This window comes from Pseudorca crassidens, chromosome 1, assembly GCF_039906515.1.
Source record: "Pseudorca crassidens isolate mPseCra1 chromosome 1, mPseCra1.hap1, whole genome shotgun sequence".
NCBI classification, from domain to species: Eukaryota; Metazoa; Chordata; class Mammalia; order Artiodactyla; family Delphinidae; genus Pseudorca; species Pseudorca crassidens.
The window spans coordinates 59,718,829-59,744,713 of NC_090296.1; positions in this window are offsets into that span (position 1 = coordinate 59,718,829).

The window sequence follows — 25,885 nt, forward strand, 5'->3', positions numbered from 1 at the left end:
TTTATTTTTGGCTGTGTTGGGTCTCGTTTCTGTGCAAGGGCTTTCTCTAGTTGCTGCAAGCAGGGGCCACTCCTCATTGCGGTGTGCAGGCCCCTCACTGTCGCGGCCTCTCTGTTGCAGAGCACAAGCTCCAGACGCGCAGGCTCAGTAGTTGTGGCCCACGGGCCTAGTTGCTCCGCGGCATGTGGGATCCTCCCAGATCAGGGCTCAAACCCGAACCCGTGTCCCCTGCACTGGCAGGCAGATTCTCAACCACTGCACCACCAGGGAAGCCCTGGGGCTACATTTTAATCTACCTTTGAGAAAGGATTGTTTTCACTTTAGTAACTAAACTTAAAATACTTTTGGTCCATTACACAGGTAGACGTAAGACTGAAAAGTGCCACATATTTATTGCTAGCACTATAATAAACATTTTATTGTGCCCATTATCTGAGGCCTATTCCAGGTTTCATTGCTGTGGTGTTTACCATCTCTCCAAAATATTTTACAAGTAAGAAGTCGAACTAGGAAGATGGACTGAAGCTGCTGAAATTAGAAATCATCGTTTTAGATGCTTTTGTTGACAAGGTCAATTTTCTCCACATTTGTTTGAAAGCTTGGCCTCAGAAACAGAGAAAGGAAGTGGTAGGTAATCCAGAGTTGTAAAAGTGGCAAAACGAGTGTAACAGAAGGAAGAGGGGCAAAGGCACTGAGGACTCTGATGAGAAAGAGTAATTGGGGCTTAGGCTGAGAAGGGAAAGGGGTGAAACCAGGAAGGGAAGATAGACTAGGAAAATAAGGGGTGGCTGAAGGGATGGAAAGCCTGATAAAATTTCAGAATGTTTAGTCTTGTTGAGGAAGAAAGAGGTGGGGAGATTCTGGTCAGAGATTGACATTAAAGAGTTTTAAGTTTTTACAGAAAGAGAACTTTTCTAGATGAGACCAAAGTCAAGTGGAGAGTTGTGGGGAGAGGGAGGTGAAACAAAAGGGAGGTGAAGTTCACTGATGTCAACAGGTCATGAACTGTGAAACTCTGTATGGATGACTGTTGTTGGGAAACAATTCTCCATAGGTGTCTGACTTTTTTGCACACATTGTAAGCTATGAATTATTTACTCTGGACTATCTTTGAGTATTTTTACATCATGAACAGCCTTGAAAGACAGAGACAGTGTCTTCCTCTGGAGCAGAAGGCAAGTATGTTAATTTCCCATTATAAAAGATTCAGGATTCACCTTAAGCTCAGGATTTCTTTCCTAAAATGCAACCTACTGCATGTTCAGGTATCATCTGCCTCTCTTCACTATGGGAATTAGGAGAAATGCTGATATTCTGGCTACTGCTATTACTGCGAGTAATAAAAATCCTTTATCTCTGACTCAGCAGTTTCATGTCTTCTACGAGGAGCCATGAAACTGTGCCATGTTAACTTGTTAGCTTGCAAGTAGGGTAAAATCTCAAACCTTTTATATTCTTGATAATTTTGACAACAAGGATGGAGTGCTAACACACACGGGTTTTTAGAAGAGAAAGGATAAGGGTGTTTAACAAAATATGAGGGAAGTCTATGGGAATAGGTAGTGAACATATTAATCAAATTGCATGGGCTAGGGACAATAAATAGTTCTCCAAAGCATTTTTTACTAAGGAGGAAAACATGGGGAATGGGTTTGAATACAGCTGCATAAACAGTGCCTAGATTGTTGCTGACTCTCATTTGAGTAGGATGACTTCCTCACCAATCAGCCTGAGTTCTGCCTCATTTTAACAGCTAGTGTCAAGATTAATCCTAGAGCCTTAAGGAACCTGAATCTTATAATAGGCAGTAAGCATGCTGTGTTACATCCTTGAAAAGATGATCTGGAGCAAAGATGCTTGATGTTTCACTCTTAATACATGCTGAAATACAAGACATACATGGACAATTGTCTTACAAATCTCTACTCTCTACTCATTTCTGTTGGCTTCTGGTGAACTGCCCCATTAGTACACCACTCTGTCAGTCACTACTTAGTGGCTGGGAACAAGTCCATTCAATCTGTCTAACACAGCATTTAATTAAGGCTACTGTCAACAGAACTTCAAGCAGTACTGCTTTTGATCATGCCCCCTTAGAGTCCCAGACCCAGGCAGACAAACGACGCTGATAAACCACCAGAGTTTACATTACATAGCCACGTAACTTTCTTTCTCATTAAGTCTCTGTCTTGCCCTTTCTGCTTTTCCTAAAGCATTAATCCATATACAGCAGGATGTACTAGTGACTGCACAGACTCTGCCTTGGCCCACAAGGAAGAAATCAAGGGCAATTTCATCATCCAAAACAACCCAGGACAGTGAGTTCAAGCTGGCCTGAATGCATTCCAAGTCTGAAGTGGTGTCATGGATCACTTCAGCTAACGCTGGAGCAAATTTCCTACTGGCTTTTCTAATTAGATAACTCAAGTTGCAGGGAGAATTTCCCACAGAGTGGACATAAATAATAAGTCATTCATTCCTCCACCAAAAAGCTCCCTAGAGAAACCAAGGTCTCTTAAAGAGACACCTTCACAGTTGTCTACATGATACACAGGTGTTTCCTTTAACAATTGCAGGTCTCGCATTAACACCCCTGAGAAGCAGGTCACTGTGTTTGGGGGAGGGAAGCACCAACATAGATTTATTTTGCTTGTCCTAGAACATCATATAATGTAATCAAGCAATATGTACTCTTGTGTAAAGCTTCTTTCACTCAGCATGATGTGTGATATTTACCCGTGTTGTCACATATAACAGGAACTTTTTCCTTCTTATTGCTAAGTAGCATTCTGTTATGACTATACTTCAGTTTGTTCATCTAGTCTCTATTCATGAACGCTTATGCTTTTTCCAGTTTGCGGCCATTATGGATAAAGCAGCTACGAATATTTTTATAAAGTCTTTTTCTGGACATAAGTTTCTATTTATCTCAGGTAAATACCCAGGATTAGGACTGCCAGGTCAAAGGGTAGGTATATATTTAGATTTAAGAGAAACTATCAGATCTTATTCCAAAACAGTTGTACCATTTCCACTCCCACGAACGATGTGTGAGAGTTCTGGTTACTCCACATCCTTGCCAACATTTGGTATTGTCAGTCTTTCTAGTTTGTAGCTAATCTGGTAATCGTGCAGTAGCATCTCATTAGTACTTTTGCTTATTTATGTTTTATTAATGTTTATTTATTTATTTTCTCATTAGTTATCCATTTTACACAAATCGGTGTATACATGTCAATCCCAATCTCCCCATTCATCCCACCACCACCACCACACCCCCCACCACTGTCCTCCCTTGGTGTCCATACATTTGTTGTCCACTTCTGTGTCTCAATTTGTGCTCTGCAAATCAGTTCATCTGTACCATTTTCTAGGTTCCACATATGTGCATTAATATTCAAAATTTGTTTTTCTCTTTCTTACTTCACTCTGTATGACAGACTCTAGATGCATCCATGTCTCTACAAATGATCCACTTTAGTTCCTTTTCATGGCTCATTAATATTCCATTGTATATATGTACCACATCTTCTTTATCCATTCATCTGTCGATGGGCATTTAGGTTGCTTCCATGACCTCGTTATTGTAAATAGTGCTGCAATAAACATTGGGGTGCATGTGTCTTTTTGAATTATGGTTTTCTCTGGGTATATGCCCAGTAGTGGGATTGCTGGGTCATATGGTAATTCTATTTTTAGTTTTTAAGGAACCTCCATACTGTTCTCCATAGTGGCTGTATCAATTTACATTCCCACCAACAGTGCAAGAGGGTTCCCTTTTCTCCACACCCTCTGAGGCATTTGATATTTGTAGATTTTCTGATGATGCCCATTCTAACTGGTGTGAGGTGATACCTCACTGTAGTTTGATTTGCATTTCTCTAATAATTAGTGATGTTGAGCAACTTTTCATGTGCTTCTTGGCCATCTGTATGGCTTCTTTGGAGAAATGTCTATTTAGGTCTTCTGCCCATTTTTGGATTGGGTTATTTTTTTAATATTGAGTTGCATGAGCTGTTTATATATTTTGGAGATTAATCCTTTGTCCAATGATTCATTTGCAAATATTTTCTCCCATTCTGAAGGTTGTCTTTTCGTCTTGTTTATGGTTTCCTTTGCTGTGCAAAAGCTTTGAAGTTCCATTAGGTCCCATTTGTTTATTTTTGTTTTTATTTCCATTACTGTGGGAGTGGATCAAAAAATATCTTGCTGTGATTTATGTCAAAGAGTGTTCTTTCTATGTTCTCCTCTATGAGTTTTATAGTCCTCGGTCTTACATTTAGGTCTCTAATGCATTTTAAGTTTATTTTTCTGTATGGTATTAGGGAATGTTCTAATTTCATTCTTTTACATGTAGCTGTCCAGTTTTTCTAGCACCACTTATTGAAGAGACAGTCTTTTCTCCATTGTATATCCTTGCCTCCTTTGTCATAGATTAGTTGACATAGGGCTGTGAGTTTATCTCTGGGCTTTCTATCCTGGTCCATTGATCCATATTGCTGTTTTTGTACCAGTATCATATTGTCTTGATTACTGTAGCTTTGTAGTATAGTCTGAAGTCAGGGAGTCTGATTCCTCCAGCTCCATTTCTTTCCCTCAAGACTGCTTTGGCTATGGGGTCTTTTGTGTCTCCATACAAATTTTTAGATTTTTTTGTTCTAGTTCTATAAAAAATGCCATGGTAATTTCACAAGGATTGCATTGAATCTGTAGATTGCCTTGGGTAGTATAGTCATTTTCACAATATTGATTCTTCCAATCCAAGAACATGGTATATCTCTCCATCTGTTGATATCATCTTTAATTTCTTTCATCAGTGCATTATAGTTTTCTGCATACAGGTCTTTTGTCTCCCCAGGTAGGTTTATTCCTAGGTATTTTATTCTTTTTGTTGCAATGGTAAATGGGAGTGTTTACTTAATTTCTCTTTCAGATTTTTCATCATTAATGTATAGGAATGCAAGAGATTTCTGTGCATTAATTTCCTATCCTGCAACTTCACCAAATTCATTGATGGGCTCTAGTAGTTTTCTGGTGGCATCTATAGGATTCTCTCTATATAGTATCATGTCATCTGCAAACAGTGACCGTTTTACTTCTTCTTTTCCAATTTGTATACCTTTTATTTCATTTTTTTCTCTGATTGCCATGGCTAGAACTTCCAAAACTATGTTGAATAATAGTGGTGAGAGTGGACATCCTTGTCTTGTTCCTGATCTTAGAGGAAATGCTTTCAGCTTTTCACCATTGAGAACGATGTTTGCTGTGGGTTTGTCATATATAACCTTTACTATGTTGAGGCAGGTTCCCTCTATGCCCACTTTCTGGAGAGTTTTTATCATAAATCAGTGTTTAATTTTGTCAAAAGCTTTTTCTGCATCTATTGAGATGATCATATGGTTTTTATTCTTCAATTTTTTAATATGATGTATCACATTGTTTGATTTGCGTGAATTGAAGAATCGTTGCATCCCTGGGATAAATCCCACTGGATCATGGTAAATGATCCTTTTAATGTGTTGTTGGATGCTGTTTGCCACTATTTTGTTGAGGATTTTTGCACCTATATTCATCAGTGATATTGGTCTGTAATTTCTTTTTTTTGTAGTATCTTTGTCTGGCTTTGGTATCAGGGTGATGGTGGCCTCATAGAATGAGGTTGGGAGTGTTCCTTCCTCTGCAATTTTTTGGAAGAGTTTGAGAAGGATGGGTGTTAGCTCTTCTCTAAATGTTTGGTAGAATTCACCTGTGAAGCTATCTGGTCCTGGAAATTTGTTTGTTGGAAAATTTTTAATCACAGTTTCCATTTCATTACTTGTGATTGGTCTGTTCATATTTTCTATTTCTTCCTGGTTCAGTCTTGGAAGGTTATACCTTTCTAAGTATTTGTCTATTTCTTCCAGGTTTTCCATTTTATTGGCATAGAGTTGCTTGTAGTAGTCTCTTAGGATGCTTTGTATTTCTGCAGTGTATGTTGTAACTTCTCCTTTTTCATTTCTAATTTTATTGATTTGAGTCCTCTCCTTCTTCTTCTTGATGAGCCTGGCTAATGGTTTACCAATTTTGTTTATCTTCTCAAAGAACCAGCTTTTAGTTTTATTGATCTTTGCTATTGTTTTCTTTGTTTCTATTTCATTTATTTCTGCTCTGATCTTTATAATTTCTTTCCTTCTGCTAACTTTGGGTTTTGTTTGTTCTTCTTTCTCTAGTTCCTTTAGGTGTAAGGTTAGATTGTTTATTTGAGATGTTTCTTGTTTCTTGAGGTAGGCTTGTATAGGTATAAAATTCCCTCTTAGAACTGCTTTTGCGGCATCCCATAGGTTTTGGATCATTGTGTTTTCATTGTCATTTGTCTCTAGGTAGTTTTGGATTTGCTCTTTGATTTCTTCAGTGATCTCTTGGTTATTTAGTAACGTATTATTTAGCCTTCATGTGTTTGTGTTTTTTACGGTTTTTTCCCCTGTAATTGATTTATAATCTCATAGCACTGTGGCCAGAAAAGATGCTTGATATGATTTCTATTTTCTTAAATTTACCAAGGCTTGATTTGTGACCCAAGATGTGATCTATTCTGGAGAATGTTCCATGCGCACTTGTGAAGAAAGTGTAGTCTGCTGTTTTTGGAGGGAATGTTCTATAAATATCAACTAAATCTATCTGGTCTATTTTGTCATTTAAAGCTTGTGTTTCCTTATTAATTTTCTGTTTGGATGATCTGTCCATTGGTGTAAGTGAGATGTTAAAATTTCCCCACTATTATTGTGTTACTGTCAATTTCCTCTTTTATAGCTGTTAGCAGTTGCCTTATGTATTGAGGTGCTCCTATGTTAGGTACATATATATTTATAATTGTTATATCTCCTTCTTGGATTGATCCCTTGATCATTACATTGTGTCCTTCCTTGTCTCTTACAACAGTCTTTATTTTAAATTCTATTTTATCTGATATGAGTATTGCTACTCCAGCTTCCTTTTGATTTCCATTTGCATGGAATATCTTTTTCCATCCCCTCACTTTCAGTCTGTATGTGTCCCTAGGTCTGAAGTGGGTCTCTTGTAGACAGCATATATATGGCTCTTGTTTTTGTATCCATTCAGCAAGCCTGTGTCTTTTGGTTGGAGCATTTAATCCATTTACTTTTAAGGTAATTATCAATATGTATGTTTCTATGACCATTTTCTTAATTGTTTTGGGTTTGTTTTTGTAGGTCCTTTTCTTCTCTTGTGCTTCCCACTTAGAGAAGTTCCTTTAGCATTTGTTGTAGAGCTTGTTTGGTGGTGCTGAATTCTCTTAGCTTTTGCTTGTCTGTAAAGCTTTTGATTTCTCCATTGAATCTGAATGCGATCCTTGCCGGGTACAGTAATCTTGGTTGTAGGTTCTTCTCTTTCATCACTTTAAGTATATCAAGTCACTCTCTTCTGGCTTATAGAATTTCTGTTGAGAAATCAGCTGTTAAGTTTATGGGAGTTCCCTTGTATGTTATTTGTCATTTTTCCCTTGCTGCTTCAATATTTTTTCTTTGTCTTTAATTTTTGCCAATTTGATTACTATGTGTCTCAGTGTGGTTCTCCTTGGTTTTATCCTATATGGGACTCTCTGCTTCCTGGACTTGGGTGGCTATTGCCTTTTCCATGTGAGGGAAGTTTTCAACTATAATCTCTTCAAATATTTTCTCGGGTCCTTTCTCTCTCTCTTCTTCTGGGACCCCTATAATGCGAATGTTGTTGCGTTTAATGTTGTCCCAGAGGTCTCTTAGGCTGTCTTCATTTCTTTTCATTCTTCTTTCTTTATTCTGTTCAGCAGCAGTGAATTCCACCATTCTGTCTTCCAGGTCACTTATCCATTCTTCTGCCTCAGTTATTCTGCTATTGATTCCTTCTAGTGTAGTTTTCATTTCAGTTACTGTATTGTTCACCTCTGTTTGTTTGTTCTTTAATTCTTCTAGGTCTTTGTTAAACATTTCTTGCATCTTCTCGATCTTTGCCTCCATTCTTTTTCCGAGGTCCTGGATCATCTTCACTATCATTATTCTGAATTCTTTTTCTGGAATATTGCCTATCTCCATTTCATTTAGTTGTTTTTCTGAGGTTTTATCTTGTTCCTTCATCTGATACATAGCCCTCTGCCTTTTCATCTTGTCTATCTTTCTGTGAATGTGGTTTTTGTTCCACAGGCTGCAGGGTTGTAGTTCTTGCTTCTGTTCTCTGCCCTCTGACTATTTTTGCTTATTTATTTTTAAGTTTGTTTCTTTCAACCGTCACTTGACTGTTAAGTAAATATAGATTTTAGAAGAAGAGAGAAGAGAAAACTAATGGAAAAGCATTGTTTACGTACATAAACCCTTTCCTGAAACATGTAATCCCACATGATATACAGAGAAGCAAGGTGATGGACCTGTGGAGTCTGGGGAGAACAACATTAAAGTCTCAGCTTTGTGACTTAGTAACTTGAGAATCTTTAACATTTTATAAAAACCCTCTGATCTCAATTTCCTGATAAAACTGTGGGAAAAAGTTATCTAACAACTATGTAAAGCATTAAATATAAAATTATAGTTAAAGTATATTATTTTGATATGAGACAGACTGAGCTCATTAGCTGTGACCTTGTAAATTTCACTTAACTTTACAAAGTATCTGTTTCTTCATACAAAATGGGAAATGAGTTCCTTCATACAGTGTGCTTTGTATGGTCTCAAGAACATATAATAGTAGCCCAAATTTCTAGAAAATTTACTCTGCACTACACTTAGCAAGTTACATGGATCATTTCATTCAAACCTCACCACAAGTTCCATAAGCTTTTGAGGTAGGTACATTATTATTTTCATTTTACAAGGGCTTTCAAGGATCTTGTTAATTGCCTCAGCTTTCACAGCACGTAGCCTGACTCTGGATCCTGTGAATACACTGCTTTCACCAAAAAAAAGAAAGAAAGAAAGCCAAACTTTGTTCATTATTTGTTATATTGCTAATCTCTGTCTCCCTTCATTACCCAATTTTTTCCTTCCTCATACATTTTAGGAAGCTATAAGAGTGTTAAATTTTGAATTCAAAGACTGGCTCCTTAGAAGAAAATCAGATCAAATCAAATATTTTATATATTTACTATATATATATATATATATATATATATGAAATTTTATCTTTTATGGCAACAAGATAAAAGGTTGTAAGTTGTTTTCTGCACATAGTTTTAAGATATTGGACTCAGATTATCATAAATCCTGTGTTAGACAAACTTCTAACAGTAGCTTTGCCCTAATAGACTGGCCAAAAAACATAAAGCAAAAAAATGTCAATAAGATGAGTTGGTGAAACAAAAAGGTGCAGAGCTTGCCCTAGCTTGGCTGGTAGACATCAATACAGCCTGAGGGGGTCTCTACATAATTCCATGGACCTGCAAACAGGACAATTAAAGGACGAAAGGGCCTGGAGTTACTTCTTAACTGAGTTCTTCAGCCTTCCTTTTAGAAATAGATACATTACTACCAGACCATCAGCTCCTATCCCATGTCCATCATTACTGGAAAAGAATATCATTTTTACCAGAAGGTACCAGCCACCATATGCAGCTCATCTAGGGGATTTCCAATTACATCCCATAAAATTAATCACCAAACAGCACCCAAGGAAGAGTGAAACAAGGGGCAAAATGTATAATTTGCCACAGTGGAAAGTCATCTAATCCCTCCAGAAAAAAATTGTCAGGTCATTGCTTGTTCTGTAATCCATCAGCAAGGTCTGCAAACCATTTAAGCTCAGTCATGCACAGGTGATTACAGCAATAGCTATACACAAAATAGGCTTTCATATTAAAAGGCTATTGAGAAGTTATTTCCCAGCTATCTTCCTGCTTTTTGAAAAGGAAAAATGGTCACATGAAACATCAATCAACAGCTTGAGCCAAATAAAAGAATTTGAAATAAACCATTTATAAATAAATGAATTGAACTAGCTGAAGATGAAGTAACTTATTTAAAGTTTCAAGGTCTTTACATATGAGAGCCTGTTCATGCTGTGGCCAATGATATGAAAGGATTTGCAGACTGTATATTATCATAGAAATGAAGATGTCACTCCAAGGTTAACCCCATTTGAATTTATTGATGATAGTCTTTAATGTCCAAGGCTAAAGAGCTTGAATACTTTTGAGTTAGGACCTTACTAGTAAAACACACATGATGAAACACTGAACAGGGAAAACTGTAACAAGAAAAGGAGAGCAGCTGCTAACTTGCCTTGTCTTTTGTAAAAATAAATAAATAAATAAAAATTTTTTAAATTCCACTATTCAAAGAACCTTAGAAACATCTTTCACTGAACTTCAGTAACTTGGAGAACACTCCCTCCTCCATGATTAAAGCTTCAGATCAAAGCACATACAGAAAGTCATTCGGGAAATATTTTCCATTTTAGTTTCCTTGGGAAGAATCACAGATGGCATGCCCTAGTATGCCTTGCCTTCAAAGGTTCAACAGACTCACGCTCTCAGGTTAACAGGTAAGAACTGCTATGTTTCATTCAAAATGATTCTTCTGTTTCCCATCAAGCTCTTTTTCTTTTTTTATAAATTTATTTATTTTATTTTGGGCTGTGTTGGGTTTTCATTGCTGCCTGCAGCTTTCTCTAGTTGTGGCGAGCGGGAGCTACACTTTGTTGTGGCGCACAGACTTCTCATTGCAGTGGCTTCTCTTGTTGTGGAGCACAGGCTCTAGGCACGTGGGCTTCAGTAGCTGTAGCATGAGGGCTCAGTATTTGTGGCTTGTGGGCTATAAAGCACAGGCTCAGTAGTTGTGGCACACGGGGCTTAGTGGCTCTGCGGCATGTGGGATCTTCCCAGACCAGCACTCGAACCTGTGTCCCCTGCATTGACAGGCGGATTCTTAACCACTGCGCCACCAGAGAAGCCCTCCCATCAAGCTCTTAACACACTTCCTCCAGGAGCCTCCATCAGCACTCCAGGACAGTGCTTCCATACTTCAGATGGTCCAAATTATATCAAAGAAATGTTTAAAGTAATACCTTCTAATGCCAAAACAAAGTGTCAATGTCTGGGGTTAGGTGTAAAAGTCTTTTTTTTTCCTTTTTGGAAGTGTGTTCTACAATACAGATGTGTGTCTGTATCTCTGCTGAGCAAATATGCCATTTATCAATGAGACATTTTCTTTAAAGTTTGGCTGTAAGCAATCTTATATTGCTCAGAAATATCTCTAAAGGCTGCCCCCAGTTTATATCAGGGATGGATGTCATACAGGATCTCCCTACATTTTCCTCTATAATGTGAGGATGTGATAAGAAATTAAGTTATTGCAGGAAATGTGAAGTATTTCTCATTAGCTTAGGCTGCGAAAGATGCCACTTGGCTCTCGACTCAGATTTGGGTTTGGAGTCTGCTAGCTGCGAGACTGTGGGCAAGTTACCTATTTTATGCCTCAATTTCCTCATCTATAAAATGAAGATAAGTAAAAAATACCAACTTCTTTGGTAAACTGTGAAGATTAAATGATTAAAAGCAGTTAGGACAGTGGCTGGCACATAGAATGCACTCAATAAATCTTAACTACTATTATCATCATAATCATCATTTAGTGTTGTTATTATTAATTGGGAAAGGAAAAGAGAACTTTTTCATAAAAATGAAATCTGCCAGCTAGACAGAAGGTTCTTAAAGAGACATGAGATTTATGCCAAAATGTTCTTGAGGTCATTTCTTGTCTTTCAAGACAGACCAAAATCCTGAAAATTGTATCTTTTTTATTACAATAGTTATCAAATTTTAATGCTCAATAGAATCACCCTGGGATTCTGTTAAAATGCAGGTCCTGATTCAGTAGGTCTAGGTGAGGCCTGAGATTCTATATTTCTAACGAACTCCCTGGTAACGCCAACACTGCTGGGCCACACGGAGTAGCAGGGTTATATAAGGCAAGGTCTCTCCTCTCTCCTTTGCATATCATTACATGTCTAATAAGGACTAGACATGTAGACCAGAATCCAGGTCTTCTATCTCTAGGCTGGCAGCTCTTCGATGTATAGCTGAGTAGACCAAGATTTCTGTTTTCTTGTAGATCCTTCCTAAATGCCATGTTTTGATGGAGATCTACTCAAAATTTCTTCTCCCTTGCCCCGTTAAAAATGTGCGCTTACGTTTACAAGTTTAACCACTAGACTATACTCCCTCCTAAAGGAACTATTTTCCAGAATAATTGATGGCACAGAAAGTAGCCAACTCTCAGAACAACGAAACTGGGTTTTTGGTTTCCAGTTAAATGGCACAGCTATTAACCAATCTCCTTACCTACTCCTTTAAACCTAAATACGGATAATTAACCTGCCAGCTTCTTCTTGAATCATTTTATGAAAGACTAGAAAACAGCTCTTTTCAAAGTAACAATACAGTATGCATAACCATATAGATAGTGATGTAAGCTATTACTGACCAGTCTAACATACAACAAAAGTAGGTAACTTACTGAGGGACAGTATAGCTTAGAGATTAAGAGGATGAACTCTTGGGGCTTCTCTGGTGGCGCAGTGGTTGAGAGTCCACCTGCCGATGCAGGGGACATGGGTTCATGCCCTGGTCCGGGAAGATACCACATGCCGCGGAGCGGCTAGGACCGTAAGCCATGGCCGCTGAGCCTACGCGTCCGGAGCCTTGCTCCGCAACGGGAGAGGCCACAACAGTGAGAGGCCCGCGTACCACACACAAAAAAAAAGAGTATGAACTCTAGGGCAAGGCCACCTGGATTCAAATTTTTAGTTATACTACTGGCTTAGTCCATTCAGGCTGCTATCACAAAAATACCACAGGCTGTGTAGCTTATAAACAACAGAAATTTTTCACAGCTCTAGAGGCTGGTAGTCAAAGATCAGGGTGCCAGAATGGTCAGTTGAGGGCCCTCTTCTTGGTTGCAAACTCCTTCTCATATCCACACATGGTAGAAGGGGCTAGGGAGATTGATGGCATCTCTTTTATGAAAGCACTAATACCACTCATGACAGCTCCACCCTTATTACCTAATCACCTCCCAAAGTCCCCACCTACTAATATCACCTTTGGGGGTTAGGATTTCAACATATGAATTTTGGAGAACACAAACATTCAGATCATAAACAGTAACTACCCATCATAAATATGACATTGACCAAGCTACCTCACCTCTCTGTGCCTCAGTTTCCCCAACTGTAAACAAGGGATAGTAATAAAACAGGTTAGAGTTGTTACAAGGATTAAATCAGTTTATATACACATATATACACACACACAAAGTGCACAGTACACTACTTGATTAATAGTAAGTGCTTAATGTGTTAAGTAACTATTTTAATTGTGACAGTGTTTTAGAAAATAGCATATACTTAGCAAAGTTTTCAACAGAACATAAACCTACACCAGTTAATGATCTTACTCACTGCAAACTCTATAGTTTCCAACCTTAAGACTTTTCTTTTGGCTTTTACCAGTATCTCAGGAGCTTAGTTTCCTGTATTTTCCCTTAGCTTTCAGATTTCCAAGTTAAAATGCTTTTAAATTTAAAATTCCAGCTCATACAGTCTCAACAGGACAAAGATTTTGTTAAACAGAAGGCAGAGAAGTTACTTACTGTTTCAGGTCCCTAATAATAACTGAAAGCAGTCATGGGCTTTAACCATGCTTTGTGAACAAGCATTTAAGAGCTCAACAAAGTAGAATGAATCACTTTTTAAGTGTACAGTAAGTTCTTCAAAAGTTCAGGTGTATCATCAGGAAATTCCCACCAAATTGGACCTCCACAGAAAGAAAGTTATTTAAATGAGGTTATTTTTCTCTTCCCAATGCGCATGAAGATTATTGTCCTTCAATATGTTATTGTAAGACCTCCCTTTGTAGATGGAAACTTTAGGGAGTTCTAGAGAATACAGGAAAGACAGGACCATTTTGATTGACCTACATGTAGGAGATTGTACTAATATGTATTCTGTACATTCCTATGCAAAGTTATGGAGGACTCCCAACATCTATAAAAGGTACTTCTAGGCTACATTATATTGGGGAAAGAAGTTCTCCCATTAAGAAGTTTCACAATCCTCTTCATGTTTTAGTCCTCCAATCCCTTCACCCTAAAATTCATACTATGACAACTATCCGGGACATTATCAAGAGTATTGCAAGAAAATATTTTCCCTTTTCCCAGGCCACTCTAGCTTGGAAGACTCCCAGTTTGCCTTCTAATGAGTTTTCAATATCTTGTAGCATCTAGCACTTATTTGTGAACAAAGAGCAGAGTCCAGATAGACAAAAGCTTTACTTGACATCTTGGAACCAACAATATTATTTATCTTTCCCATTTCTGCCACCGAAAGACAACATGTCGGAATTTGGAAAAGATAAAGATTCCAAGACAGAGGAAGCACAATTTCTCTCTCAGTAGCCCTATTTAATAGTTAGGGAAATGAAGGCTGAGAAAGAATGATAATAGTCTAATCTGTGAAAATAAAAACGAAGAAATTCTAATCGAGGCATATTTGACTTCAGAGACCCTGATATTTAAGAAATGAGCTCTGATTTAAGCCCTACTAAACAATTACCCCATTTTTGTTCAGTTGTTGTAGGTTCACACTTTTTTATGTGCTGATTTTTTTTTTTTTTTTTTTTTTTTTTTTACTGATAACAAATTCTATATCTAGTGGGTCACCTCACCTTCCCTTATGAGAGGCCAGTTAATATCATGTTACAGCATATTGGTTCTGGAATCACACAAGGGGTTGAATTCTGGCCTTAGTACTCATGAACTATGTGACCTTAAGCAAAATACCCTCTCTAAAACCTAATTTCTGCATCTGTGGTATAGAGATGTTAATTCCTATCTTACAGGACTATGATGGGGATTAGACAAGCTAACGTAGACCAAACTCTTGGTGCCTACATATAGAAAGCCCTAAATAAACATTAGCTCTAATTAATATTAGCTCCCCAGGAGCTAGATTAAGTGGACCCAAAATATGCAATAGGGGTCTCTCTACACTTAGAAATGGGGAAAAGAAGAGTAAGGAAAAGACTGTACTTTGAGGTATTATGAAATTATAATTACATTTAAAATAAGGCCACTTTTTCAACATGTACAACCAAAACCAAACAAAAATAAAGTAAATATAACTACTCCCTGGTGTACATGTATAGAGATTTTACAGGGGAAATTTTCTCACATATATAAAATAGTACAGAGAGTCACTTTAGACATAATACAATCAATGACAGTAGTTACACAACATTGACAACTTTGAATTGTCTCACTAAATTTGTGCCTACGTGGATCATCAATTACATTATCCTCAGTTTTGTACATTATCTTGTATCACAGTCTAACGTGATATTTTCTGTCTTATTCATTGGGTCTATGCCATACCTGGGATCTCTTTATGGCTGTTCACTAATGATCTATCTTTAACTTAAATTCATGTATCAACTATCACCATTTCTGGTATCTCAGTATTTCACCATCCTATGTTCTTTATTCAGTCTTATAAAGATATATCAAAATGTTGGCATATTTGATAACTATCTCTAACCAGGAGTGATTCTTCAGGCAGTATCTGCTAATTTGATAAATTAAAACCCTATCTGCATTCCTAGGTGGCTCACTCTCCCCAGCACTCCTTTCTAACCTCCCTCACTAATCTCTTACTGTATACATTGTCTCTTTGTGTTTCCCCCATGAAGGGATACCACTACTACTGCTATTACTTTACTCCTTATGAAGCATTTTCATTTATCAGGCACTGAACAAAGGCTTTGTGTTCTTTGCTTTACTTATTGGAATGATAATTTACACTATTTGCCTAAGGGTTACATTGTCAATAAGGACAAAAGCTGAAATTAAGTGATTCCAAATATCATACTTTTATCCATAATGTATAGTAAGACAATATTTCCAAAACTTCTATCAAAAAAAATTCAATCTAGTTTTGTTTGTTTAAAACTAAGTCAATATTTTACTCACTTATAGAATTTTAGAGTTTAGGATCAGTCTAATGAAACAATTTATGTTCCTTATTTGTAGGAAGAAGGCGGTATTCAATTCAGTGGTTATGTTGATTTCCCCCCCAGAAATTTCAATAAAATAATGCTGTCCATTCAACTTGAATGTATAAAATTGATATCCTTTACAGAGTAACCTTGAATATCATTATTTGTTTTGAAATTTTATATAATGAAATTATTTCATGCCATTAAGTGTTACACATATGCACAGAAACAAAAATTTAGAGTAAAATAAAATTTGGATTAAACATTGGAATTTATGATTTATAATACTACTGATTAAATAAAGAACCAAATTTCACTATGATTTTTTTCTGTTTTCTTTCTTGCTCTTAATATTTCTTGTATTCTACAGCAATAATTCTAAGTATCTGGGATCACCACAAACCTCATTTAAATATCAGAGGAAAGCTATGAACCCTCTCTTTAAAATATACAGAAACAAATACATTACCTATAAACATTTATCACAATGTTTCACACAATTCTACGGAGAGTTGATAATAATCCCTTTTCTAGATCATTTTCAGTGAGTTTGTGGTGATAGAAATTTGTAGCATCTATATTTCATGGATATTCTAGTTATCCATGCAGAAGACAAATGACACCTGGCTCTAGAGCTTAAGATATGATGTTTATTATGTAAAAAATACCTAACTCGCAGGCACAAAGTACAAGATTAAAGCCTTATCAACAAGATTACTTCAGCAAAGCAAATGTCAAGTAAGCTAAACCATCATGTTATCTCTCAGAAAGAAAAGCTTCATTATCTATATCCTTAGGACATGTCCTCAATCTATGACTCCAGAATTGGGCATATAAAAGAGGTAATTTCAAAGAAAAATGCTCTTATTTTCCCATGGGAAAGAGATAAGGATGAAGTAGGAAAGGTTCTCCTGTACACATTTTTTAAACTACTAAATCTGCATATCTGCAAAAGATCCTCCATCCCTAACGCCAGCAATTCTCGGGATTGCAAGAAGATACCTACATAACCCTAGTTAATATTCATTGTGTTTATGTGGAAACAAATATTCAAAGGTTTAAACCCAAGATCACAACTAAATTTCATAGAACTCAAATGTTGTCCTACTATCCATTTTCTCTGTGGTTTCAAACAGCATCAACAGTTGCTTATGCCAAAGCTACCGTTACAATTACAGAAAATATTTAAAAGGACCCCTAGAACAGATGTGTTTAATCCTTTTACCTCTCATGCCTAAATTCACATTCCAAATTCTCTGTTATTTTCCATTAGTTTAATTTACCGAAAGGTGATTTGGGACAAAGAGACGATTAAACTAATCCAGGTTAAAAGGTGATTTAATTATGAGTCATAGAGCCTCATTCTCACAGAGAAAATTTAAAAGTGGGTGAACACTTAGATAATTTTAAAATAATTATATACTTAGAGCATATAATGTAAAGCTGATTATCTGACCATCAATAGTGAGCAAATTATTAAATTATATATATGCTAACATTTTTTTTTTGAATGCTAACATTTCTTTTTCTAACCTGAAGTTCTGTTTAACTATTTCCACTGATTGATACTATTCCATCAGTGGGGTATTTAAAAACCTAGCGATTATCTTCAGAGGAAGCAGGAAAGGAGAGGGAAGCAGTCAAATGGAAAGTAAATACTAGATCAATTTTTCATGTTGAGAGAGTATTCTAATGTACTAACAGAGACCTAAGAGCAGTAACCATCAGTTAGCAAACAGTTAAGCTTAAAACAAACCATCAGCACAGGTTAAAATATACCCAAATTTTGATAACAGATTTTAGCATAGAGAGGTTTATAATTATTAATCAACCCCAGAAAAAAACACACTATGACCATTACTTATGTACACAGATGCATCAAAAATCTATGGCCCTATACTTTCACCAGTATTGGCAGAATATGTTATTGTTTGTGAAACTGCGTTGTATCTGAGACTGCCAAAGTCACATCATTTCTGACTGCCGAATGTCAGTTATTTGCCTGAAACTTGTTTTCAAATTGCTTTTATATCAGATCACCTAAAGCTTCAGTCTCTTCACACTACCTCAGATCATCCTCACTCATCAAAATTCCATGACTTTTACTTCCTCAAATTCATCCTACTCTCCCTAATCTGCTCACCTTTTCTCAAATCTTTCCTTGGCTTCCTATTACCCAGTTAATACTTGACATTGATATGGTGTAGTTTTCTCTATTAATTAGTCTTCTCGATATGACATTGTGGTATGAGTGCTCACCTTGTGTTTTAAATATTGTCAGAAGAGCATGTAATGAGAAATTAAGGGCCCATCAATGTTCCATGAAACTGATTATACTGATATGAGGAAGTTCATAAAATTTTGCAAGTTTGGGGACACGGCATTTGGGGGCAATTGCATAGGGTGATTTTGACATAAGACTTGTGTAGAACACATTCTACTGGCCTATAAGGAAAACAGATATATGAACAAAATTGAGATTGGTGCCAGATGTGTACAACTGAATGTATTACCAACTAAATCAGTTCACCTGGAGAAAGTGGCAAGACACATCTGGAATCGGTATACGTGTACCTCCTGTCCCTGGGCATCAAAAATACATGTGTAATATCTTATTAGGGACTAAATAATCCTTCTGAAATATCCAAGCCTCACCCACTTAAAAGGCAGTCACCACATCAAGCGTATTGTGGGAATGTTATCTTTATTTATTCTCTTCCAGAATCTACTTTGTTCACAAGGTGAAATCTCGAAAGCTGGTTGCACGTTGCACAAGGTCATATAGAATGACACTGCATGTTTCTACCCCACCCCACCTCTAGGGCATCCTTATTCACGTTTTCCTTATGTGGTAAGATATGCCAAGAACATGAGGCCAGGGCAAAAGACAAGTGGATCCAGACATGTGTAGGGAATGCCTTCACAATACTACTACAGGATTCACTTCACATTTAGAGCCACTTGGACAAAACAAGACTCCTTGGAATGCCAGAGCCTTCTGAAAGCATGAAGAGCCACAAAGCAGTGTCGCCTGGCTAAAAGAAGAACTGTAAGAGGCTCCCCATTTATAAGATTACAGAGAAGCTGGAACTCCAGACTAGAGGTAGAGCTCTGGAGATAGAAGGAATTGCCCTGCCAGAAATGACTAATTACAAAACTAGAGTAATCATCAGAAGTGAACAAATGGAAATCTTTTCCATATCAGGTGAAAACAAAGCTAGAAATTCTGAAAATCTACGGAGTAAAACCAAGAAGTGGGGACTAAAATCAGAGAATTCACAGTAGAAACCTGCTGCCCTACGGCAGTGTCTTGGGCCTTCAACTGTCTTCAAGGTTAAGAGCATCAGACCCCAGATGGCCTGGAACTTGAGCCTGATGGCAGTGACCTTAAGAGGAGAGCTAAGAATTACCCCTTTTCTGGAAAAGATGGAGATATAAGGCACAACTAATACAAGAGTGAGTGCTAATCCTGGCCATGAAGAGCCTTAGATGTGCTATGTGCTCAGAGGAGATGGTTGGCACAGGCAATATGTCCAGCAGGAAAGAGGAGAAGCACAGACAGGATGAAAGGAATGGAGAACGGGTTGATCTGTGTGTGCTCTAATGCACTTTAATTTGCTTGAATATAAAAATACCCGCTTTCACATTATTCCTATTGCCCAAGTGATTCCATCCACTCTCATAGTTTTGATTACACACTACAGTGTGCTGAACAGTCCCAATTCTACACATTCTATGTCTGATTTTCTAATTTGCTTATCCAACTGTCTAAGATTTCCAGCCAGATTTCTCTGTCATATCAGACTTAGTATGTCTGTAATTGATCTCATTTCATCCCTTTCACCCCACCTATGTCTACACGGATCCTCCAAATTGTCACATTGGGATTAGAGATGAAAGAGCTTTATTAGGAGACACACCTGTGATGGGTAGAGAGCACTGGAATAGGCAGAGAGACCCTTCAGACCACAGTGCAGGTCTGATACTGTGAAAGAGACTGGAGGCAGAATTGGGTAGGAAGAGCCTCATACTGCAGAGTAGTTCTGAGAGTATTGGCCAGAGCAGTGGAAATGTCTTATACCAGACGGGAATGGCCCAGCTCTGGAATTACCACAGTGATCAGGCATTGGCTGATAGCTCAGCAGTCCTTTGTCATGGCAGATCCAAAGGTGCTACAGTTAGTTACCGGTCACTACATTTCCTGTAACAGGTACTCTTGAAAGGACATCTGTGTGACGCATCTCCACTGCACTCACACTGCTCCTTATTTTCTCTCAGTTTATTGTCCTACCATCCTTCCAATTTACCTAAATTAGGAACCAATCATTCTAAACTCCTTTCTCTCCTTCTATCTCCTAAATCCATTAAATTTACTTTCTAAGCATTTCTCAAATCCATCCTCTCCTCTCTGTCCCCTACTCCAGTTGGCCTTGGTCATGCTCCCATCACCTCCTGCCTACACAACTGCAATAGATTCTAACTCCCTTACTCATTTTATTCCCCTAAAATCCACCCTACACATTGGTCTGCCAGAGATACCTATAAACTTAAAACACTTCTATACCTCTCCATTTCCAACAAAAATATTCATGCACACTCTTACCAGGATGTATGAGATCCCCAGAGAATATGACTCCCGCCTTTCTCTCCAACATTACCTCCATCTCTTCCTCTATGATTCAGAAACACTAAATGCTGTTTTGCACCCCCATGCCTTAGCTCTCACATTCCTTTCTGCCTAGTATTCCTTTTCTCATCTCTCCATGCCTGACTCACTCCCAGGAATGTTCATTCTTTAAGGGTACCTCCCTGGCAGTCCAGTGGTTAAGACTTCACCTTCCAATGCAGGGGGTGCGGGTTCAATCCCTGGTCAGGGAGCTAAGATTCCACATGCCTTGCGGCCAAAAAACCAAAACATAAAACAGAAATAATGTTGTAACAAATTCAATAAAGACTTTAAAACTGGTCCACATCAAAAAAAATCTTTAAAAAAAAAACCCATGTGCCTTCTAGATTACATTATAAATATTTGTATCTCAATCCTCCAAAAGACTGAGTTTCTCCCATTTTTGAGCAAAAAATTCAAGGCTTTTTTTTTTTCATCTGTATCCTCCCCACACTTAGAAAAGTACCTGGTGCTCAATAAATATGGTTAAACAACTTATGGGAAGGACAGAAACTTCCCCCAAAATTATTGAACAACAAATCTTTGTTGAGTGCTATAAATTTTTACCTCCTTTAATTATTGGAACAACCCCATAAAGTTAGGTATTTTATCTCCACTAGGAAACTGAGTCTCTGTGATGTCAGATAAAGTTCTGAGATTTAAAACCAGTCATTTGATTCCAAAGGCTTTGCCATGCTTCCCCAATTCATATTCCAATTTAATTCCAATAAGTAAATTCCATGGTACAGTCAACTCTAATTACACTCAAAGACACAATGTGCCAGGTTGGGGAAAATGAGGGCTTCAGAATTAGTCAGACGTGGATTTGCCACTTGTTAGCGGGGGGCACTGGGAAAATTATATGAACTTCATAATGTTCAGTTGTTTTTCTTTTAAAAAAGAAATTGGTATAGCAGTACCTAGTTTGCGGGGATTTTGGTAAGGACTAAAGAGAATAGATATGTACCACTCGCATGATGCCTGGAGAAGATTAAGCATTTAACAGTTGGCAGTGGTGGAATAGATTATTTCATCCAGACACAGCAGAGCTACTAACAATCAGAGAAATGGCCCCCGCATTAATATTCCTCCACTGTCCGACCTCAGAGGTGGTAACAAAGCACTATGAACAGTGAGTCAACAGAAAGGAGGAAATTTAAAAAGAAGGACTTTTGTAACCAGCAATATGGTAATTAAATATTTGAAAATAAATACATAGTTAAGAACAATTGTCTGAAGATACCAGACAACTATATAATTTATAAACCACTTAACTTCTCTTCTGTGACCCTCTCCCAAGGGAAGAATATCTTTTGATAAAGAAAGGGATCTACCTAGAAGAAATTATTTGATATTTGGAAGTATCAAACATGCTGCAATATGGAAGAATCCTATAGAGTGCTTTTGATTTGCATCATAAACTAGTAATCATTTCAACTGGGTTATCTGCATATTTCCTGAAAGTATAAAGCTTAGAAAATATCTTGTTTCTTGGTGCTTTCTTATTTCTTGCAGCAGCCAGTTGCACTGTGAAAACATGCAGTCTTTTAGCAATTCACTGGGGTGGCTGATGAACTCAGAATTCCTGCTGTACCCCATTTGTTCTTTCATTACCCTATTCATTGGTTCTGTTGGACAAGGAATTGGAAGCCAACTTATACTTCATTTTAATCCAAATCTTGTCACCTTCAAAATTTTACCAGATCTTTCAAAGTAATTTAAAATCAATTTGAGGGCAAGTCTACACAAAAAGAGCAAGTCTGGACCTGCCCAATAATTCAGTGATAGTTCAACAATGGCAAGGCAGGCTGAGGATGCAGACAATTTGTGCAGGTACAGGAGTATTTGTAATGCTCTGTCTTGTGGCAGAAATAAAGTAGGAATCTGGATCTTTCTGTGAACATTTTAACTGTCCTTTTGTTAATAAAATTGAAGTAAGTTACTTTATCTTTTCTCCTGAAGTATAGTTGGATTTACAATATTATGTTAGTTTCAGGTGTACAGCATAGTGATTCAGTATTTTGGCAGATATTCCATTATAGATTATTAGAAGATAATGGGTATAATTTCTTGTGCTATACAGTATATCCTTGTTGCTTATCTGTTTTATATATAATAATTTGTATCTGTTAATCCCATAGCCCTAATTTGTTCCACCCCCTTTTCCTTTCCCCTTTGGTAACCACAAGTTTGTTTTCTATACCTGTGAGTCTGTTTCTGTTTTGTATACACATTCCTTTGTATTACTTTTCAGACTCCATATATAAGTGATATATAGTATTTGTCTTTGTCTGACTTATTTCACTAAGTGTAATATTCTCTAGGTCTGTCCATGATGCTGCGAATGGCAATGTTTCATTCTTTTCTATGGCTGAGTTATAGTCCGTTGCATATGCTTGTACACTGTTGGTAGGGATGTAAATTTGTGCAGCCACTATGGAAAACAGTACGGAAGTTCCTTAAAAAACTAAAACTAGAACTACCATGTGATCCAGCAGTCCTATTCCTGGGTATATATCCGGGAAAAACTAAACCCCTAATTAGAAAAGATACATGCACCCAGTGCTCACAGCAACACTATTTACAATAGCCAAGACATGGAAGCAACCCAAGTTACCTTAACTTAGTTAAAGGTTAAGAAGAAACTTGAGGATGGTTCATCTACTGTGCTTTTCCTGTTTATAAGATCATAAAATTATCTATCCTAAAGTCTTACTGGAAGCATTAAGAAACAAATTGTTCTAAAAAGTTTCTGTGTATAGAAAATAATAATGAGTGTCCATTTAAATAATTCATGCCATATAAAAAATTTTTAATTATTTGCTAATGTTCTTGGGTGGTAGTGATGGCATGTTCTCTAGGGATCACTGTGGGCCAATTTGTGCTATAAAGACAGAGGCTGTCTTTGGTAAAAGAGGGTCAAAACGACATGACTAAAGTGTTGTTGACCATTTAAGAGTTGGACAGTTCTTCCTATTTAGATATTTTAGCATATATCAATTCTCTCAGAGCTTTACTTGCCACTTTGCCATTAAACAAACATATACCACTTCTAAGGTAGGAAAACAGTTTGTTCAATTATAAGACAGGCTTTTCTTTTGAAGTTGATAGAGATTTCTAGCTGGGTGCTAAAAGGATTCCAAAAGCGACTGCTCAGTGGGCATCAAAAGCTTGAGAACTAGTCATCTGTCCATTGATTAAGTCACCTTTCTGTCATAGGTTGATTTATGGACACCAACCAATTTCTAATCATTCTCCAGAGCTATGTCTGATTCAGGTGATTTTATGTACTCTAATTGTCCCATGAGCAAATAACGCTACATTTCCGATCATCTCATTCATCTCTTTATTAGCTTCAGATTAAAAGTGGTCTTCATCAGTTGAGGAACCACACTGCCTATAAATGTCACACTAATGTGTTAATAAGATCTGGTTTGCTGGATTGTATATGTCCATTTATTAATGTAAAAGAGGGGTTCTACTTCCAAGGTAAATTATTTTCATATAATAGATTTCAATGAAAATTGGGAACATAGAGTAGTACATTACCCAACAAAACAAGCATAGGCAATAGAGTTATCAAACATAAGCAAGGAAATTAGGGAGTTCCCACTGAATGAAATCTGCATTTATGTGCCCTAATTATGGCATAGTCATGTATAGCCATAAAAGAAGGCTCACTCATGACTGTCATCACTAGTTAACAGAATACTATGATTGTAGGTAGATTTTTCTGCTGAAAATAAATTTTTAAATTTACAGCTAGGGTTTAAAATATGGTCCTCTTTTCACTGAGTTATGTGAAGTCAAAAACACAATTTATCAAGGCACAAAAGTCCAAGGTGACTTAACATAAATAAGACAGAATGTCATGGCATGTCAAACCCTTCAGTTTGAGACACAGTGACCAATTTTTAAAACCAGCTTTATTATATCTAGGCAGTAGCATAATATTTTACTATTTTTAAGATGAAGTTTTATCCAATAAAAAGTCAAGATTTTTAACTAAATCAAACCTAAAGTAGTATTTGAAACTAAATAATAATAAGCATATTTTGGTGGGTTTTTTAGTCTGTTGCCTTTATAGTAACGTTATGGTCAATATTTACAACTTTACTGCTTTCTTTGTACTCAAAAAAGACTGATTTCAATTTATGTTTCTTTTTAAGAGTGATAGTCATTGAGTCATTGTAATAAAATCAGATGATCATAAATTCCTTCCAGGAATTGCACTCCTTATATACTGTGTGGTTTACTTGGAAGCTATTTTATAATATGGTACTAATCAATATTCCACTGTATAAAAGAACTAAAGAACCCAGATTCCCAGGATATAATTATTTAGTTCATAACACAACAAACTTAATAAACACACTTGGAAAGCTGCTTGAAAGTAAAACGACTTTTGTAAAATTAAAAGGACTTAAATTATACCGGGACATAGAGAAGTATAATATGTCTGTGTACAGACTTCTATGGCTGAGTCTATTTGAGATGCAGAAAGTTTTTACAATTGCCTTCGAAGTATCACCTGTAACATAGATCCCTTTCAATTCAAGAGAAACATTTGAAATGCTGAGCAATGTAAAAGCAAGCAACAGCAATATTCTTAAACCATGTACCATGCAAACAGCACGTGGGGGTCAGAGGTGCTGTGCACAGCACACTCTATTAGTTTGGTGAATATAAACTCAGAAATTTGGGTAATCACTCTTAGCCAAACAATTGCCAAGGACAAAAATGCCCTCAGACATGCTTGCTATGCCCCTTCCCTTGGCTTTGGGGATGGCTAACTTTTATCTAATTCAATCTCATCTGAAAGATTAAAAAAAAAAAATTCCATCTATATGAAGCAGTACGTTAGCTTCTTAAGAAAATTCAAAGAAACATCAAATATAGTTCCTGACTTCAAAAAGGTAAATGGGCAAGAGATTTCACTTCTGGCTGCAACTCTAAGGGAAGTCTTCCCAGGTAAGACAGCAACTCTTCAAAGAGTTTAAGCCTCTGGTCCAAAGGTTTAAACATTCTCAAATGTCTGTACATTGGAATCATCTGGAGAGCTCCAAAAAAATACTGAGGCCTGGGTTCCATGCCCAGAATTCCTGATTAATTAGTCTAAGGGGTTAGAGAACTTTTAAAAGTTGACCAGATTATTTTACTATTCAGACAACTTTAAAAATGATTGCCTTAGTTCCTTTATCTATGTC